This window comes from Fistularia commersonii, chromosome 4, assembly GCF_037954325.1.
Source record: "Fistularia commersonii isolate RoL2024-O1a breed Wild chromosome 4, RoL_Fcom_v1.0, whole genome shotgun sequence".
NCBI lineage: Eukaryota > Metazoa > Chordata > Actinopteri > Syngnathiformes > Fistulariidae > Fistularia > Fistularia commersonii.
In genome coordinates, this window is record NC_141287.1 from 6,843,834 (window position 1) to 6,865,373 (window position 21,540).

Genomic DNA, 21,540 nt, shown 5'->3' on the forward strand with positions numbered 1-21,540 from the left:
ATCAAGGCCGGCCCCGTGATGCGTCTGCTCGGCCTCTGTTGGGTCCTTCCTGTCCCTCCCTCCTGATCCCCCCGACCACAACAATCCTAATGAGCTCTGATGGGCACCTCCATCTTGCCTGTCTAATTGATGTAAATTCTACGCATTTGAACTTGCAGTCCTTCCCATCATCTCAGTCTGCCCCTCCCTCTGTTTTCTATAACAGTATGGGTCAAAGGTTAGGCAGACTGAGTGATCATTAGAGTGGCAGTCCTTATTAGAAGAGCAGCTTGTCTGATACCCCACACGCACCACGGCAAGGAACCCACCCTGTCTGCTTCATCTAGATCATATTACATGACACGACCTCAGAACGGATACAACCGGTGCACCGCGACACGGCAGGCCGCTAGGGCACAGTGGCATTTTCGAGGGGGTTCCCCCTCGCCTGTCGCGGCGCTTCTCTGACACCACTCTGTCCGTCTGGCTCGGATGCGCTCTGTCATTTTAAGGAGGACCAATGTCAGAGGACATTGGGACCGTCGCATCTACGCGCCTTGGCATTTTCAGCGACGGTCACTGTAGCAGAGCATCCAGCCACCCTCTTGAGAGACCATGATGTCATGGGCGATGATTAATAGTTAGAGATGGGCTATAAATTGACTAGTGTGGCCAGATTCTAGTCGGGGCTTTGGTGAACTGATATAATGGACATAGCCTGCCAATTTGGCTCTCTTACAAAGCCTGGAAGTTCCCCAAGATTGATTCTGTTTCTGTGTAGTGGTGCCCTGGGGGCTGGATGTTGGGGATGCACTCTTGTGAAAAATGTTGCAGCACTTTATCTTCAGCAAGGAAAAGTGCAATGAGCGATTATGTATATAGAATAATAGAAGACGTACTCACTGAAAATTGGTGTACAGCGGTAAAAATTTGAGGTGATTTATTTTATCATTTGCTAAGTCAAGGAAAATCTCAGCGCAAGTGGAATGAAAGCATATGTGCGTGCGTGCGTGCATGTGTGTGTGTGTGTGTGTGTGTGTGTGTGTGTGTGTACGGGGGGGGGGGGGGGGGGGGCAGATATCATTTGCAGCAGAAGTCCTCTGAGGCTGTTTTGCAAAACAAAACGAAGCAGCTAGACCCTTATTGAAAAATATAGTGCAGCGAGATGGAAATTTATTAACTGGCACCAGTTAATGTGTGCATTATTCATTTCTAGCAAGCATGAAAAATGATCTAAAGAGGTTTGAAATTGCAGACGTGCACGCTGACTGCACAGTGGCTGGGCTCGCTGCTTCGTTTTATCCTCTTGCAGGGGTGTTTGGGCAGAGAGGTGGATGGCGGAGGGGAGGAGTGTGAGCCCCTCTCTGGACAGTAGGGCTTTCCAGTAACAGCTGTGCTTCTCTCACGAGGGGGCGGCAGCAGCACTGAGAGAGAGGCTGCTTGGGACAGATGGACCAGCCCAGCACCACTCCCCTTTCACCTCCCGCTACCGCTTCTCTTATTAAAAATACATCTCTACCACTATTAACATGTGTATCTGACCGAGTGGACGGGCGATCGGGAGAAAGACCGAGCGTGTTCGTTTTACCCGCTCGAGTATAAAACGAAAATCACGATTTTGACACGGACCTCTTTTCATTTCACCGTCGTTTCCTCCACTTCCTTTTCCTCGTCTTGCGTTTGAACCCATCTCTTCCATCCTGCTGTTCTCCCTGACTTTCTTCTCCTCATTCCTCCCTCCACCATTGCTACAGTGGGAGGCGGTGGGTAGGAGCTGGTGCCAGTGGCATATGGCTTTCCACTGTGCTAAACATTCATACAAAAGACAGGCCCATCAGTCATAGCTGCGGCCGGATAAGGGGAGAGAGCAGGCCTCTGATGAATGGTGTTTAGGATTTACCTGCTGTTAAAACATTACCTCCCAAACACCGGCTCCCAGAAGCATACCAACATTAAGAAGTTTATATGGTGAAATATGGCCCCTGTGTAAACACATCATGTCTGCCAGCTCATAGCAAGTAATAAATATGCTTTTTAAATTCCGCGCACAGAACCCCGGGTCAGGCCTTCGTAGACCAATTAATGCAGAGCATCTGCTGTATAGGGCGAGCGCGCTAAAGAACTTCCGATCCATTTTAAGGCAATTTACAAGAGCTCCTTCCTGCCCGCTCCAATAGCTCTCCCTGCCAGAGTAAGCATGGAAGGGGTATCCTCGATTAGACCAAATTAATCCATTCTTCAGGGATTCTTTTTCTGTTTCTATGGTGGAACTGGTGTGCCTTTGTTCCTCCTTGAGCCCTGGTGTTTTTTCTGCCAAACTTAACAGAAGGCTCGGAGGGTAACAGGGGTCCAACCCCGTATCACCTTCTGGAGCAGAGCAAGTAGCAGAGAAAGACAATCAGCCTGAACCCTGCTGTCTCCAGCACAAAGTGAAAAGACTTTAATTGGGCTTTTTTACGCTGCATTTTCCTGCAGGATTGCTGGATCATGAAAAAGCAATTAAACCACAGAGCTGCAATTTATTCCTTCTCGTTTTATTCTTTCACTGGACAGAGACAATTTTGAAATCACTTATGTGATCAAGAGGTATGCTTTTTGTCATCACTTCCTTTTTTTTCTATGGGGGATGATTTAAGGTAAGAGAAACCATCTGCCGGCTCTATGATTCACATTTTTGAGACAAATGAAAATGCGAAGAAACAACACATACACAAAGTCATTTGTACCAGGGGATTTTCCTGGTAAAATTGTATTTTAGGCTGACAATGTTGCAGTTCTCTGTGTTACATGTAGAGGCAGCGCTGCCCACAAAACCATGACCTCAAGACTAGAGTGAAAAAGATTGCCCTTGGGGAAAATCTATTCTTATTCGTTTCGTAAAGATAGAATACATACTAAAATGGAAAAACCTTTGAAAGACCATGGACAAATAAAAAAACAAAACAAACAAAAAAATATATATGTACATATATATGTATATATATGTATATGTATATACACACATAAAAAAAATGACAATCTGTATAAAAAAAAAAGAATCATAATTTCTTTAAAGAAATACATTGTAGCCTTAAATGTGTAAAAATACTACATAAACTCTGGCCTGCGATGTTGTCATTGTTTATTTAGAAGCCTAGTATTGTCACAGTGGCTACTAAATACAGAGCATGTTTCCCCTCATAGGTAGATTTTGATCATCCATCTGGATGAATTCTTATATCAACAGTGTTAAATAATTACTTGAACCAAAAGAATTAATCGCGGAAAATCTATCAGATCCTTACTTTAACATGTTGTATGTGGGGTGCAAGTGTTTTCTTCTGTAATTAAAAAACTGTTAAAAAATAAATGAAACAGATAAGAATATATTAATCAACACATATACAAAGAGCAAACCTACAAAAAAATGTAAGTGTAGAAATGATAAAGCAATTGTTGGATAAAGTGGAAATATCATGTATATTTTAAATGTGAAAATGCACAATTTTTTTCACTTTATTGAAATTATATTACACCAATACTATTATTGCATCTCCCTGTTTTACCTTCAGCTACTCTCTTATTGACGTAGTCCATTTTTTTCTACTTTTGGTTCTTCACTAGCATTTTTCTTACGGTTCAATTTTAAATCTTCCCAGTAACGAATCATAATTAGAGACACAATGAATATTTGCCATTTGTCTCATTTTCTGTCCAAACACTGTTAACCAAGCGCTTAACTATCTCATAACTCAAAATGTTCCAGTCGGCAGTCATTGCAAATTAGCTCTGTTAATGTACTCAACTCTGCTTCCAGATGCAGAGAGGAGCAGCAGCGACTGCAACAACCCACACACACACACGCACACACGCACACACGCACACACGCACACACGCACACACGCACACACACACACACACTCAAACACACACACCCACACACACAGACAAGGGAGCAAGGCTTTGCGTGGACCTGTTTTGCCACCATGCACAAAAAGTGATCAACTGTCACACCCCAGACGGTGACACGTCAACATGAAATACCTTCATTTGCATCAGCTTTAAAACCTGCCTGACTTCTTGTTATGCCAGTGACCTACCAGTGTCTCCATAAAATTCACTTAAGCTCCGGGGGTCCTGAGACCTTGCTAAATACTGCCCCAATACTTCTGTCAACAGTCCGTCAATCATGACAAATCCTTGTGATTAAACAGGGCTTTCCCGGCTGCTGCACAAAGGACCAGAATCAAAAACTAAATCTTTAACACTGATTTTCCTTGAGTTATTTTAATTGTTTTTTTTTTTTTTTTTTTTTTTTACATAGCACACACATTTGAAATCATAAAATATGTTTCTTAAACTTTTAAACTGAGAGTGAAATATTTTTTCTTTTTCATCTTTTTCAAATAGAATCTGGTGCTTTTCCGATTTAAATTTCCATTTGCAAATTCTACAATGGAAATATCACTCCCGTAAAAGTGTAATCGTAAAAAGAACGAGTCACATCATAATATATTTAATGTATATATATGTGTATATGTATATTTTTTTTTCTTTTTTGGGGGGTTGTTATTTTTTATTTATATTCTTCAAGGGACAACTTCTGCCCGTGCAACAACTTCCAGCTTGCTTTTTTTTCATAGTGGGTTTTGAGTAACTAGCAAAAAGTAGACTAAATGATTATGGAGGGGAGGGTTGAGATGCATCATACAAATCAAGCTGCCTTGCTAAGAGCATCTAAGCAGCCTGGAAAAGCCCTCAGACAGACAGTTGAATAGAAGACAGCTCAAAAGATAGGCTGTAGTAAGATAAGAGGCAGCATCTAATCTGGCTTGGATAGTTGATACAACCCTGCCACATCTAAATCCTAGATGTTTGGTCTGAAGAGGAAGGATTTAAGTTAAACCCCTTTCAATGTGCTAAATGTGTTTTTGTAATTAAACCCATATAATTAACGCGGACAAGCTCAGGTCAAACAGAGCACGGCTCCTCTGTTCAAATGAACATCGCCGAATCAAAAGAGAAGGACAGAGGACAAGAGAAAGAGGGATGAAGAGGGGAAGATAGGGGGAAAGAGAGGAAGAGAGTCTGCGCTGCCGCAATACAAATACACAATGCACAAAGTTACAAAAACAGCTCCGGCCAGTTTGTGTATGTGTGTGTGTTTGAGACAAACCGAGAGAGAGAGGGAGAGAGAGAGAGAAAGCAGGGATGAATGAAGGCTGATGTTGGAGGAAGAGTGAGAGAGGCTCTTTCCTTGAAGTCGTATGGATTTCAGCATTCAGGCTATCTAGTGCTCTGCAAGTTAACCTCCAGACCACAGTGTTTATTCTGCGACTGTGTTCCAGATCTGAGGGGATATCCAGTTCCCCAACATCAAAGAAGTAGAGCTGTTGGAGCAAAGCTTTTAGCTGCTCCTTAAAGCCTGAAATTAAGTGAACTGGAGCAGCTGTGGCAATGTGTGACAATATTTTTATTATAAATACTGCTCCACATGGCCAGGGGTTAAGAATTACCAACAGCAGGATGACTGTAGTTTTGTGTACACACACACACACACACACAAAAAGAAATCATCAATTTGTCAGTGGCGTCAATAAAAACTAGATGCCATATTTGACAAATCATAAAGTGACTCATTTTAACAGTCAAATTTATTATTCAAAAAATGGCTAGAAAGTTGCAGAGAGAAAAAAAAAAGAAGTATGGTTATAATTTCTGCTAGGCTTTTTTCTGGAAGGGAAAGTCACAATAGTGCATCTGAAGTGTGTTTCTGCAGCGAGTGATGAATCTGTTTTCAGGTTCCAGATGACAAGAAACATCTGTGACAATCTTGTTAAAGTATTTTCCAATTTCTACAACAAAGAAATCTGAAATACCTTTGAAATTATCAGGTCGCTTTTTAGAACCTGGTCATGAATTTACTACAATATTAAAAAAAAAAGATGAATGAGGTTTATAATTAAAACCTTTTGCATGTTCATATTCCAATCAAGTTCTACCTGGGAGACTCAAAGTAATTCAGATTTTGTTCAGCTTATTTGCATAGCTTTTCATTTCCCATGATTATATTATTGTTAGTATTATTGTTATACTACTACTACTACTACAAATAACAATAATAATAATAATGATAATAATAATAATAATATTTTGATATATGTTCCACAGATGAATATTTATCCAATTAATTCCATTAATGGGATTAAATTAGAAGTATTTCCAAGTCGTTTATGCTAGGCAGTCACTTTTACAGAGTGATGGAAACCAGCCATGAAATCGTAATGAATTTCACTCATAGGCCTTTAAGACGATCCACACTATTGAAAACATTTGTTCTTCTTGCTTCAAGTGCCACATTAAAAGATTTAATAGTGTGCTGGTGTGAGGCCTGCGAACTCCTCATTTAAAAAAAAAAAATCCTGTTTTGTACTGGTTGGTCTAAAATGCATTAAAGAAAAATTCTTCATATAAATTGTCAATCACAATAAGGCATGTTTTACCCTCCATTTCCCACACATTTACATTTATACAGTGGAATTATTCTATATTTTTTTTCATCACGATGAATTATAACTTCCATATATATAATTCTAAAAACAAGTTTGTACCCTTTTTGATAATAGCGGAAAAATTGTTTTATTATGTAGGAGTGACTCTGCACCTCTCTTACTGAAAACACTAGCGAAGCTGCTCTGCTGCCGTGATATTGGAGGGTTCCAAGTGCGCGACCCGTGTCACAGGCCTCATGGCCTGATGGACACAGCTGTCTTGCCAAAGGCAAAAAGAAGCAAGTAGGGATTGTGGGAAAAGATAGAAAGGAAAGGGGAGATTGAGAGAGAAGCAGGGACAAAGATTATGTTGCGTGCGTATATATGTGTGTGTGTGTGTGTGTGTGTGTTTGGGTTCCACTATATGGGTGATGACTTTCCGCTAGCACTTTCTAGGGCACGTGCCCACTAAGAGACACATCCCGCTGATTCACCAAACCACCTCCGCCCAGCAGATCGTAGTGGAGGTACAACAGCACAGCAGCGCGTGAAGTCAGCTTCTGATACAGAGGTGTCTCATCAAACTGACCGACGTGCCACGCTGACAACGCTTGCATACACTGAAATGAAGATTTGTCAAGTCAGCAAAATAACACATTACCATTACAGTGAAACAGGGCGGGAAAATCTCAAAATAGAAAGTGATGAGTTACGTTAGCGTTCTAATTATCTTACATACATCTTGTGTTTTTGTTAAAGAGGCAAAGTAAAATGAAGCACTTGAAATCATATGAAAAAACAGTTCAAATATTACATGTTCATAGTATTTAGTGTGTCAGAGGATTTAAACATATATATATATATATACATAGTCTCATTCAAACAGCTCACCCAATATATTGAATTCTCATCTTAGGAAAGTCCCTTCCTGCTACAGACTAGCGTTCGGAGCTGGACGGAGATGGGAGGCACAGAGCTCTTGTTAGGAAAAGAGGAAAGAACCACTCTGACTGGAGAAGAGCCACATGTGCTGGGGTTGCTCAGACAGACTGCGACACTGCCCATGCTGTCAACATGCTGACATTTACCTACACAAACGTTTGTGTGGTAGGTAAAGACACTGACACACACCAGTGCGCACACACACTGCAGGGCCAAGCCAATTAACACTCTGCCACGGCACAGATCATACTTGGAGCAGGCGTGGAACAGGAGGGCATATGTGGATAATCATACATGCAAATTAGATGAACACGAAAGGCATCAAAATTTCTGGCAACAACTTCTGATGTTATTTCAGTGAAGAAACTTGAATCACCTTTAAAAAAAAAACAAAACTGTAAAATCCAGAACAAAATCAAAATTATTCCATAACATATATCATGACATTGATCAAAATGTCTATGGTTTTACCTCGTGGCATCCACAGTGCTGTAAAAGACTCAAATTTTACTCACGGGCAAGTTTGCAAATTTGAGAGAATGAGTTTTTTCGGGCAGGACTGTACCTTTCCCTGAAATTTGGCTCCAAAACCAGAAGATGGCAACATACCTCTGGCTGAGCTCCTGACCTGCCTCCCTGCTCAATTAGTTATTTATGCGTTCACATGTTCACCTAGTGCTTAATTTCTTTATTTATTCATCTACTTGAGCCGCAATACAAACAATAAAAGTCTTGACAAGAGAGGCACATAAATATGGTGAATTATTAACTGGGTTCTTGACTTAGGTTCGGTAAGATAAGAGGCGGACACAAATCCCTGAGGTTATGTGTGCGCGTGTGTGTGTGTGTGTGTGTGTGTGTGTGCGCACAAGAGTGTTTCCGTGTGTCCTCGTACCCTGTCGGATCCCTGATGGACAGACCATGTGGCAGCAGCATAATTCACTAGATATATATTTTTACATCCTCAAGCGGCCATCGTTGATTATAGCTGTTCCTCTTCGCTGAATGACATTGGTTACATAAGCCATATATCAAAAATAACTCCTTTTTTTTTTCTCTTAACATTAATACCCGTAAGAGACCTGACAAACACAGAGTGGGTGCCTTTCGAACAGGAGCGGGCAAAGATGATACAACACAGTGAATGGAAAATGAGTCTCTTGGTTACAGTAGTAAGTCACCAGCACACAACAAGGATTGAATCAGTCCTCCCACTACTCGCTGCATTCTCTGTCACTTCAAAAAGACTGGGTTGAGATGAGTCTATTTGCCATGGTAAACAATTTAATATTTGATGTACAGTACAGTGAGTAACCCTCGCCTCATCTTTCAATGCTGCCTCTTCTATTTATTTTCTCGAGTGTGTGTGTGTGTGTGTGTGTGTATACTTGTGCGTGTATATGAGTGGTCTTCTAGAGGGCCATATGAGCCAATGAGATAATTGCGGTGTATGAACTGTTAAAGATGATGATGATGAGAACGCTAATTACAAAGCAAAGGTTTAATAGTACAAAAATGACTCATTTAAAAGGCTGTAGTTTTCTTTTTGAACTATGATAATATTTCAACATTTTGTTCCTGTGTATTGTCGACACATATTTTATACAATTAACCGTAATAGTATGGAGTCCAGTGAACATAATGTCAGTTTAATTTAGGGATTATTCCCCTGTGAAAATTTAAACCCCCCAAGAGATCAGATTATTTATTAAATACTGCAGAAAAACATGGATGACAATGAACACATCATATAAAAAAAAAATAACAGGAGGCTTTTTTTTTTTTTTATTGATTTCTAATTTCTATCTATATCATCTTAATCCTGGAAAAGTATAATAGGGATTTGAATGGAGGAAATTCCACATCGAAATTGAACTGTAAAATTGTATTAAATCTCTATGTTAGGGGGGTTGGGGTGGGGCTTGGGGTTGCCGGTCTGCGCCAAGATGGCCCGTTGGGGCAATGTGGCTTGACCAGGGGGAAGGAGCCAGTTGGACCACTGAGATATAAGAGCTGGGAGCAGAACAATTACAGCAGTCCCTCACCATCACAGTGTCTGGTTGAGGCAATGGCACAGCAGGACGCCGCGGGCAAGAATGAAGCTTTCATCCAGCTGGTATCACAAGATCAAGCTGGTCATGCCAGAAATGACAAAACAATATGCTGAGCCCAGTAAAGAGGTTTTTTTTTTTTTTCCTCTCCTTTCTTTCAATAACTGATATAGAGAAATTACAGATTCAGTGGACTCACCTTTTGCTTTTATGACCAAGTCTGATTTATTTATGCTGAAAGTCATATTTCTTCGTCATCTTTAAGCATCTTTCTCATTGAGTCGGATTTCTTTTTTTTTTTTTGCAAAAACAGCCTGTGTTATTTGACATGCGTCAAAGTTTTTGTGACTTCGGTGTACATCATTTTAGACTCATACTGGGCTGAAATTTTGTCAGGTCACAAAATGCCGTTCAACAGCTAATAAAATACTCCCGGTCCAGATGGTGGTGAAGAACTGAGCGGAAATCCAAAATAATCACACCCGCAAATACAAGGCAGGGTTTTTTGTTTTTTTTTTTACAGATGCAAACAAACATGCAGATACTCTTACACACACACACACACACACACACACACACACACACACAAAAATCCGATGCAGATGACCACATCTGCCCCTCGTCCTCAGGTTCAGTGGCAGTCACTCCTCGAGCTTTTCCTCCGCCCTGTCATGTTGGATTCTCCTGGTAGGATCCATCATCTGGTTGGCAGAGTGGGTGCCAGTCAGCTGCTTCCCAAAGGACTTCCAGGAGAAGGGAGCTTTGAGGCACTGGGCTGAAACATCCCAAGACTCTGCAGCAGCTGTGTGGGAGACAGAGAGACATACAGCACAGATGTGGGAATTTGGAGTTAACAGAAGGTATGGCTGATTTCAGCACTGGCCGTGTTTGTTATTCCACCTTTTCCTGGGAGGAAGCAGCAGTCTCTTGATCTGGCTCACAGCTAAACACTTAGCTTTTGTTCCTGAGATGAATAACTGCAAGGAGAATGAGGTGTAAGGGAAAATGAGAGATAAAAAGAAAGAAAAAGACCTGAAGCCGGAGGCAAAATCCCATGATCTAGAGAGTCATTCGGTGCTCCACCATAGAAGAAGAGCGCCATGACACATCTTTCTTTTGGCTGCCATGGACCGTTGCCAACGACACATCATGAAAGGACAATTGCAGTTATTTTGCTTCTTGTGATCCCAAGTCCTCATATGAGGCCAGTTTGAGTTATCTTTTACTTTTTGAACTTTGATTAAATATAATCAGTTTTTTTGTGCCTTCTACTGATAGCAAAAGAAAATTACACCAACCAGTGAAATCACTGCAGCAGATCCATTATAAAGAAAAAAAAAAAAAGATTGCTTCGATACTTGCTTTTGATTATTTTACTGCTAAAAATTGAAATAAACTTCATCCTGTATGACACAGACACACACAGACACAGGCACACGTATATATATATATATATATATATATATATACAAAAAATATATATATATACATACACACACACACACACACACACACACACACACACATACACACACACATATATATATAATTTCAATTTATGGACATATGTAGTGAAAGAGGATATGAAGGTAGTTGGTGTGAGAGAAGAGGATACAGAAAATAGGGTTAGATGGAGAGGGTTGATTCATTGTGGCGACCCCTGAAGGGAAAAGCCGAAAGAAGAAGAAGATATATTATTTCAATTACTTTGTGTTTGGAAACAAACCTTATGTTTTAGGCTTATTTTGTCCTAATGTTTTCAAATATGAAAGACGTTTTTAAAATGCGTAACAAATAAAAGCTCAGATCACAGAGGGAGAGGGATAATTCAGCCTCTCAATCTGCCAACTGAATTATTCCAGTGCATAAAATTAGTTCAAAAAGAGCAAATTATATGAATATGTTTTGATTTTTGAAAATATTATTCTAATCTCTTATTTACTGAGAATGCGAATGGATTCGGCCCAATGCGAAGAAACGTGCTCCTCGACTCACATTGAATACTATAAGTTTAAATGGCAGTCAGTTTTGAAAAAAAAAAAAAAATTGCAGGGAAATTTGCACACCTTCATCGCTTAGTAACACAATACACGTTGTAAAAATGAACACCCTCTTCTGACAGCACAAGTGAGAAATGGGATAGTTTTCCCACTGAGTTCCCAGATGTAGGTTTGCCATTGTATTCCCACACCTGGTGTTAGACTAAGACAGTTCCCTCAAATGCGTCTCTATTTTGACTTTGGAAAAGACACACATGCAATACTGTGATACAGAATTGGAGGCCATGTGAAACTGTCAGTGCAAAATGTTTGTTTATACTTGAATAACCTGGTGCAGAAGAAAATGTGTTTTGAAATCTGACATCCTCTTCTCATTGCTTCTCATTTATAAAATATATTGTCCTAAAAAATATTTTACTTCCCATGATGTTCTCAAGTATGTGTGTGTCTGTGTGTGCAGTACGGCGAAGCGCATTACATCTGCACTACTACCGAAACAGGTTGTTAGCATACAGCTTTGACAACTCCATCAGGCCAGTCTCAAGGTAGCTGTCAATCACAAGAAATCATCTCATCCCCCAGCGCTGCAAGGACCGCTCTCTACTACTACACACATGACAAGCCCAAACAGCTCTATTTACCCACGTGCACCCTCGTGGTGCCAATGGGCTTGTAATTAGAAAACTGAAAAGAGAAAAGAGGCAGGGGTGGGTGGTAAAAAGCAAATCAGTGACAAATTTGGATACAAAGTGAACCAATAGTGCCTTTTCACCGGAGACGACGGCTTAAGGAGTGGTTGGGCACGATTTTTAACAGCAGCGCCAAAGCAAAGGTATTCCTATTTGCTCTCTCTTGTTAATCTGAAGATATGTGCACATCTCCTCATATGTCTATGTGTGTTTTTCTGGAGACAGAACGATATGGGGACCAAAGGGTGTCAGTCACGGTCCGGATTTGAATGGCTCATATTCAGCTATCTTTAATTTTTGTTTTGTGGTTATGAAAAAGCTGGACAAATTCTGTTGCTATTCTAGAGCATATGAATGAGGGACTAAACACTTCTCCCTATCAGAATGTGTGGGTCGGTGTGAGTGTTTAGCATACCCTTTATGATGGGAAAGATGCTAATTGCGCACAATTACCACTAAACTTTTTGCTTGTTGTATTAATCACTGTGCTAATTGATGCAAAAATAAAATTGTTGCCACAGGCAAGGAAGGAAGTGCATTAGAGACATGCATGGAGGATAAAAGATTATCATGGAGAACATATGGAGATTTTGTGCACTGTGATGTCATAGAAATACATGAATATTCATTCTGCATTGTGAAACGTTTACTACATATAGGTTCTTTTAATGGAAAGGTAAAAATGCACTTTTTTGTCCAGGCCGTTCGTATACTTGTCATCATCCCACGCGCTTGCGTCGCGGAAAAGATAAAGCACTAGATTCTGCAGTTGTGAGTCGCAACACAGTACTTTGTGAAGAAACAGATGGAGCTCAGAGGATGATTGGTGTAAGCACCATTTCGGTTATCACAAGTCAGCGTACCATCAAAATGATATTTGAGCAAACATCTGCTCTTTATCAGTGTAAAATCATTAGGATGGTGAAGATCAAGTATTGGTGGAAATGTTTTGTAGTAATTAGCTGAGATCTTGACTTTTTATTTTTTTGCATACCTAGACTTAAGTCAATATCGGTCATAATGACAGACTAAAAATACATATATATATTTATAGGGAGCAGGTCTTTCATCAGTGAGGCTTAATAAAGACATTCGGTACATGGAACTAAAATGCACCTGGAGAAACAAGACCTCCACAATAGGTCAATGTAATGTATCCTTAAGAAATCACAATCCACAGACATGCGTCGGTAGACCTTACATTTGAAAAGATTGATTTTCATGATAGACAGTTCAACATACGGCTCTGTTGAAGTAAACTCTGTGATAATTGCAGAAGCAACAATGCCATCAGGCTGGTCCATCACTGAGATGAACATGGAAGAAAGGAGTCCAAGTCATCACTCAAAATAAAACACCATGAAACAATATTAGTTTTAGCACAAAGTTGAGTTGAAATAGAATTTTGATTGACAGAGACTTCAGTAATAAGATGGTGACGGACATCAGGCAAGCAGTCATATAACCTAATCTGAATCAGCTGGCAGGCTTAAACGCTCCTGAAGTGTGCCGAGAAGTACCTTTTGAACTCTGGCTTATTAGTCGAAACTTCTATATCAAAAGAGACAGGAAAATCTGCGAAAGGCAAAAACATCAAACATGGGAGAAGCAGGGAGCTGGAAACTTCCCATTTTCTCCCTAAAATCTGACTAATAATTGTAGCCATTAGGGCAGTTGGGGTTGTTTCTCCCACTTCAGTATGGGGATTCAACAGTTAGTGATATCCACATTTCAGATTTGTGCAATATCAGAACCCAGTGACGTTTTGAGGTGTTCAGTGCATGTAGCGTCTACCGCACATCTTTCTATTTTCGGAAGTGTGTCCTTCTTGTGAGACTTCAGCCAGAGAAGGTCTTAAAGGGTCTATTTTTTGTTTTTTGAGAGTCTAAAGAAAGAGTATTATGTATCCTCTCGATTGAGTTATGGTTTTGGGCTACTGTATAATTGATTTGGCCTGACCTATAAGGTCATGAAACTAATGGTTTAGCGCAGGGGTGCTCAATACTTCGATCGCGATCTACCAGTCGATCGCAAGGGTAATACCGGCAGATCGCTTAACATTAAAAAAAAAAATTGACGTTAGTCTATCATCCGACCCGTCACTTTATTGATATACAGGACAGCCAGTCGGATGAATTCTGACTTTTTCTGGACACTGAGGTCATTGCACGTGCACAAACAACGGTGCGAAGTGCAGCAAAAAGTTACCTCCAATTTTTAGTAAGTAGCCAAAGAATTATCACAGAATGGGAGGAGGACTTTTTTTTCATGATTACATTTTCGAACTGCGTTCGCCTCATCTAACCTCATCTAACCTCATCTAGCCTCATCTAGCCTCATCTAACATCGCAACACCAAAGAAGGTTATGTGGAGTGGCGCAAATACGACACGGACAGCCCGCCAAAAAGCGAGCTGAGAAAGAGAAAAGTGAAGGAACTAAAATCCCAGTTGTCAGGACAGCAGTCATTTTTCACACGACACACTTGAAAAGCCGCGACCGAAGCATCGTTCCGGGTGACTCACGTCACGGGTAGTAAGGCTGGCCGTCCGGAAGATGATTCAGTTCAGTGCAAGTCATCAGAGTGAACTTGGGTCATGAAAAAAAATGTACATCATTACATTTGTTGTGCAATATTGGCTCATGCGGTTATGCAAGGTGCATCAACATACATTGTCCGTTTAAACAATATTTTGTATTTTTGTTGTGGGTAGATCATTTTGACTTTTTCTAAGTAGCTTGCATGCTGAAAAAGTGTGAGCACCCCTGGTTTAGAGCGAATAAGGTGAAAAGGTATATTTGCTGATATCGCGGGGGATAAAGTGTGAGGATGAAATAACCAGGAGAACAACAAGGAGAACAGGTCACTGATTGTCTTCCACTCTGGACATGACATTATCAACTTTGGACCAGAAACATTTTGTTAATTGAATGCACTCGTCCCACAATTTGGATTAGCTCCAGAAAATTAATAGGCTTCTTTCCTGTTCTCTCATCTGAGTCAACTTAAAGGTACAATGGGTATTAACAGCTTGCCCCATTTGGCATACATTTAATTATAAACATGAAATTTTAAACCGTTCTTTTGTTCTTCATTCACTCCTTGACAGGCATATAAATCGAAATACATTATTAAAAAAAAAGAAAAGAAGCAACCGAATGAGATAGGTATTAGAAATGCAAACAAAAAAAAAAAAAAAAAAAAGAAATATCTCACTTTCAAAGCAGATACATTTAACTTCAGGTCAAATATTTCAGGATGGCACAGGAGTGAAGTGGCCACTTGCAAGATTTCAACCAAATGGTAAATATAAGAATAATCTATTAATCCTTGACGGGGACATTTGTTCCCCGGAATTAAGTCATCTCAGATGACCCATGAGCAGGAGGCTGCCATCCATCAGCACTAGGGAAGCAGTATTTTGCTCAACGCCCAGGAATATTTGGTTCCAAAGACGATTGCTCCACCTCCTACACAACCCTTAGATATGTTGTGTTACTTTTTCTTCTTCATTTGATGAACAGTTATTCATTACAGAAAAGAAGGACAATGTCTCTCCAGCATCTTTTAACATTGACTGGTTCTTGTGTTCTCTGGAGAAGATGTCGTCTGAAAAGTAAAATACATGCTTGAGATGTTTTAGCTCTTCATGCTTATTTTTTTGTTCAAGTAACTAATTTATTTGTCACAAATGAGCAAACCTACAAATTGAACATAAATGTTGTAATAATGCTGCATTTTTCTTGAATTCTCTGAAGGAGATAAGGAAGAGAGGGAGAGAGAGAAACATGGATGACATCCCTGCCAGAGCAATAAGGGGTTGTTAATGAGAAATCCCGTAGAAGTAGATTCTTCTCCAGGTGTGACTAAAATGAAGCTTTTGATTTGTTGAAAAATGATAAAAAAGAGGTTTCGTTGGTGGCATTGGCGACACTATGGGAAGTTTCACAATTCATCAGGCAATTGACTCATTGGGAGTGTGGATGTGTTGTTCCTTCAGGTTCTCTGTTTTCCACATACAGTCGAAAAATATGCAGTAAGTTAATTGGAGACCCTAAATGTGGACGAGAGACTGTCTGTTTATATGGAGCCTGCAAACCTGAGTGCATGATATGCAGTGTAAGTGATATATGGATGTTTTTTTTTTTTTAATTCAACTTATCTTTTGTCCAGTTATTCATTTAGGTCTATTCCATCTTCTCAATACACTGGAATGGACCCTTCATGTGAGCGCAGTATAATCCCCAAAACCTTAAGGATGTCGTACATCTTACTTTCTTTTTCATCTTCATTCAGTAATCCTCACTTGGACTTTCGGCACATCAAAATTCTTTAAATGTCCTGAGATAAGATGAAGATTTCAAAAGGTGCGTGCAGGTGCTAGCTGGAAGCACAGAGGATTGAATGTGCCGCTGTACGCCTCGCAGCCTCAACAGCTACCAGTGTGAACAGAGGATAAACAGAGGGAGCCATTTAAAGAACCGTAAGTCCGCCAGGAACAGTCAGTGAATGAAGAGATTCAGCCTGAGCTTCGGAGGCCCTCACCAGCGGACCAGCCGCCGCTTCTAAACCCGCTGTGTTTTTGTATGCAGATTCCCCTTGTCAGAATTCATTTATTCAAAGGGAGTTATCTGAGAGAGAGGGTTATGGGACAAAAATAGACGCATTCACATTCGCCTTGAAAAACATTTGGAATGCAAATGCCATGAGAAAATGTCGTTTATGTGCTTGTGTTTGCGTAAGAATCTGATCCAGTGCTCCGTTGGCTTCTTTGGCCAAGTGGTACAGTTCACATAGGACAGGAGAGTACTGATACTGCTTACAGGGTTCAGTAGCCTAAATTTACTCTAGGGGGAAGACTTTTTATGTTGCCAGGAACTTATACCATTGCAACATTCACTGCAGTTTGATCCTCTCGCGAAAGCCAAAAAGCAACGGTCGTTTGATCGTTGTACTCAAAGCCAGAGTTCATACAATTGCGCCTCTCTTAAGGAAAATATACACGTTTGTGTGGATGCAAACTAGCGAGCCCAAACTGAAAAAAAAAAACCAACAACTGCAAAGTGGAGATGTCTCCAAATACTGTTTCACAACTGTATTGTTACATTATTTTCCTTGTTGGCTTGTTTGTCTATGTGTTTGTCTCCTTCTTCCCTGCTTTCACTTGCTCTGCACAGGTGGTACAAGCTGCTTGGTAGAGTCTGTCTCATTCCTTTTTGTTCCCTTCAAATTGCTCTGAGTGGTAGCCGTTGATGATGATGATGATGGTGCTGGCTGGCCATTGATTTGCTCTGGCCCCAAGTTGGGAGTTCACAGCAGATGACACTGTTCCTTTGAATTTAATTAGAGCTACCACCCTGCTGTACTTTTCCTGCCTTGGAGGTAATTTTAAACACACACACACACACACACAAAAACACACAAACATCTCCCACTCCCTGCCAGGAAATAGTCAAAACTTGCCTACTGCAGTTAGTATTTAGCCCCTTGACTGTATACCTGCATGGCTAAGAAGATGTTTTCTTTCTTTTGCCATAAAAAGCCCACACTGTGAGCAAATACACACCTTTGTAGTTGAGAGTAGTCCCAACAACATGATCAGGGTCAACCTGGGAACCCCCACCCACACACACACCCACCCACCCACCCACACACACATACACACACACACACGTATATAAGCGTGACAAAATGACACTCCATTTGAGCAGTTATACTTACTTGAAGGCAAGAGCATAGTACACAGTTTAAAGTTCTCTTTGAATTACATGCCAAATACATTAAGTTTTACTTAAATAGAATATTAATAAGGCTATGCATAATACTAAAAGATAAATATTAATAAAATACAGTGAACTGCATGATTCTGAGGGAAGCTTTAGAGTAAGAAAAGGAAATCCTGCAGAATTAATAACACGCACAGCTTTTGATCTAAAAAATTCAGAAAGATATGGTCTCCTTGTTTGAGCCTGTTTGTGTTTTGTATGATGTAATTCATATTGATATCAAAGTTTGACGGTTGGTTCTGACTTATTGTGTCTCAAGGTATTTTACACATCCTCTTACACTTCAGTTCTTTCTTAAAATGTTCCTCCACTTTTCAATCAAAGAGCAGTTTTTTCTTTTTTTTTTGTGCAAAATGAATGTCACAAATATCACTTAAACAGTTACATATATATCAATGCACAGCTGTGGTAAGATGGAGAATCTGGTGCTCGGGTGCTGGTTGATGTGGCATAAGGGATTGGCTACAGTCTATCTTATCAATCTCATTTCTTGTCACAAATGAATATTTTCAGACATGCTCTATGAACTATTATTCTTCTCCTTATTAATATAATGAGCGAAGAAGAGCCAGAGAGAACACACATATATATATATATATATATATATATATATGCAGTTGGGCCCAGAAATATTTGGACAGTGACACAAGTTTTGTTATTTTAGCTGTTTATGAAAACATACTCAGGATACAATTATGATTTATATGGACTTAAAATGCAGACTCTCAATTGTTATTTGAGAGTATTCACATCCAAATTTGGGCAAGGGTTTAGGAATTACAGTTCTTTAATACCTAGCCACCTCTTTTTCAAGGGATCAAAAGTAAATGGACAATTGACTCAGAAGGCTGCAGAAAAAATAAATAACAAGGCTGCAAGGGCTCTTCCCTCAGTAACCTGTCATCAATTAAGCAGTTAAAATGCCTTGAGTTGATTCCAGGTGTGGCGCTTGCATTTGGAAGCTGTTGCTTTGAACACACAACATCCGGTCAAAAGAGCTCTCAATGGAGGTGAAGCAGACCATCCTGAGGCTGGAAAAAAGACAAAGAAATCCATCAGAGAGATAGAAGAAATATTAGGAGTGGCCAAATCAACAGCTTGGTACATTCTGAGAAAAAAAGAATGCACTGGTGAGCCTGGGACCTCAAAAAGACAACAGTGGTGGATGATCGCAGAATCCTTTCCATTGTGAAGAAAAACCCTTTCACAACATCCACTCAAGTGAAGAACACTCCAGGAAGTAGGTGTATCAGTATCTAAGTCTACCATAACAAGAAGACTTCATGAGAGTAAATACAAGGATTCACCACAAGGTGCAAACCATTAATCAGCCTCAAAAATAGAAAGGCCAGAATTGACTTTGCCAAAAAACACCTGAAGAAGCCAATGCGATCCTGGAACAGCATTCTTTGGACAGATGAGACTCAGATCAATCTGTACCGGTATGACGGGCAGAAGAAAGTTTGGAGAAAAATTGGAACAGCTCATGATCAAAAGCACACCACATCTTCTGTAAAACATGGTGGTGGAGGTGTGATGACACGGACATGTATGGCTTCCAATGGCACTGGGTCACTTGTGTTTATTGATGATGTGACAAAAGCCACAAGCACCCGGATGAATTCTGAAGTGTATAGGGATATACTTTCTGCTCACATTCGGCCAAATGGAGCAAAGTTGATTGTACGGCGTTTCACGGTACAAATCGACAACAATCCAAAACATACTGCAAAAGCACCCCAGTAGTTTTTTTTTTAAAGCAAAGAAGTTGAATACTCTGCAATGGCTGAGTCAATCACCAGATCTCAACCCAATCAGGCATGCATTTCACTTGCTCAAGACAAAATGTAAGGCAGAAAGATCTACAGACAAGCAACAACTGAAGACAGCTGCAGTAAAGCCCTGGCAAAGGATCACAAAGGGGGAAACGCAACATTTGGTGACATCCATGGGTTCCAGACTTCAGGCAGTCATTGCCTGCAAAGGATTCTCATCAAAATATTGAAAAGTAACATTTTATTTAGGGTTATGTTTATTTGTCCAATTACTTTTGAGCCTCTGAAATGAGGACTGTTTTTACAAAAATAGCTACAATTCCAATTCTTGTTCAATAACTTGTTCAGTTGAACCTTAAAGTCTGCACTTCAATTCCGTGTTAGTTGTTTCATTTTAACTCCAATGTGGTGGCATGCAGAGCCCAAATCATGAAGATTGTGTCACTGTCCAAATATTTCTGGGCCTCTGTGTGTGTGTGTGTGTGTGTGTGTGTGTGTGTGTGTGTGTGTCTACACAGGTGATGGTAAACTATCCCCTGAACTGTGCCAGTGGGGTCGATGCCAAACTCAGAACAACTTCAACAACTGAGACCTGAGGGCTTGAACAAAGCTTTTTGTCAACAAAGCTGTTATTCCACCGACCCTCCTTTATGAGGCAGAATCATGGACAATCTTCAGCAGACACCTAAATGCCTTGGAATTTTTTCATCAAAGAGCTCTAGGATAAACTGGGAAGATGGCAAACTAACACCAGCTTTCTTTAGGAGACAAATATGACAAACATCACTACCATAAATGATGGTAATAATGTAACAACAACTCGGTTGGGTAGGCCACATCAACCGCATGCCCAACAACTATCTACCACAGCAGATCTTGCACTCCCAGTCAATAGGACAGCGAACCTGGATGGCCAAAGACAAGACTTGAGGACAACATTAAAACCACCCTAAAAAGGTTCAACATTACTTCCTCCAACTGGAAGGACCTTGCGACAAGTAGGCACTGCTGAAGAAATGCAACGCAGGAAGGCTCGACACAGCATTAGTCTGTTGTGCCACAGATGCAAAGCAGGAATACCGTAAGGACAGATGAGAAAGGGCTCCACCACCACTGCTTCCACCTTCCCATGCCCACACTGAAGCAAGATATGTGGGTCAAGGATTGGCCCTCTCAACCACCTTAGAACCCAGAAACCAACAAAGAGAGGTGTGTGAGTGTGTGTGTAAACATTTTATATGTGAAATATATCCATCCATCCATCCATACATCCATCTTCCCCCGCATATCCGGAGTCGGGTCGCAGGGACAGCAGCTGGAGCAGTGAGGCCCAGACCTCCCTCTCTCCCGCCACATGGTCCAGCTCCTCTGGGGGAACCCTGAGGCGTTCCCAGGCCGGCCTGGAGTCATAGTCTCTCCAGCATGTCCTGGATCTTCCCTGTGGTCTCCTCCCAGATGGACATGTCTGGAATAGGCGTCCAGGAGGCATCCTGACCAGATGCCATATATATATATATATATATATATACATATATTATATGTATATATAAAATACTTACAGCATACCTTACAGCATATACTGGCCTTCAATTTTGATTCAGTTGTCTAAGACCCTGAAAGATAACACATTTTTCCTGACCCATCTGTGTAGGTTTCTTTGACAACATTATCACCATTTAAGATAAGTAAAATATGATATATGTTATAGTGCTGTGGTTTTCTCAGTCTTGCATGGCCAGACCATATCATGCAAATAGGTTTGCTTTGCCTTGTTATATCTCTGCTATCACACACACACACACACACACACACACACACGCACACACACACACACACACACACACACAC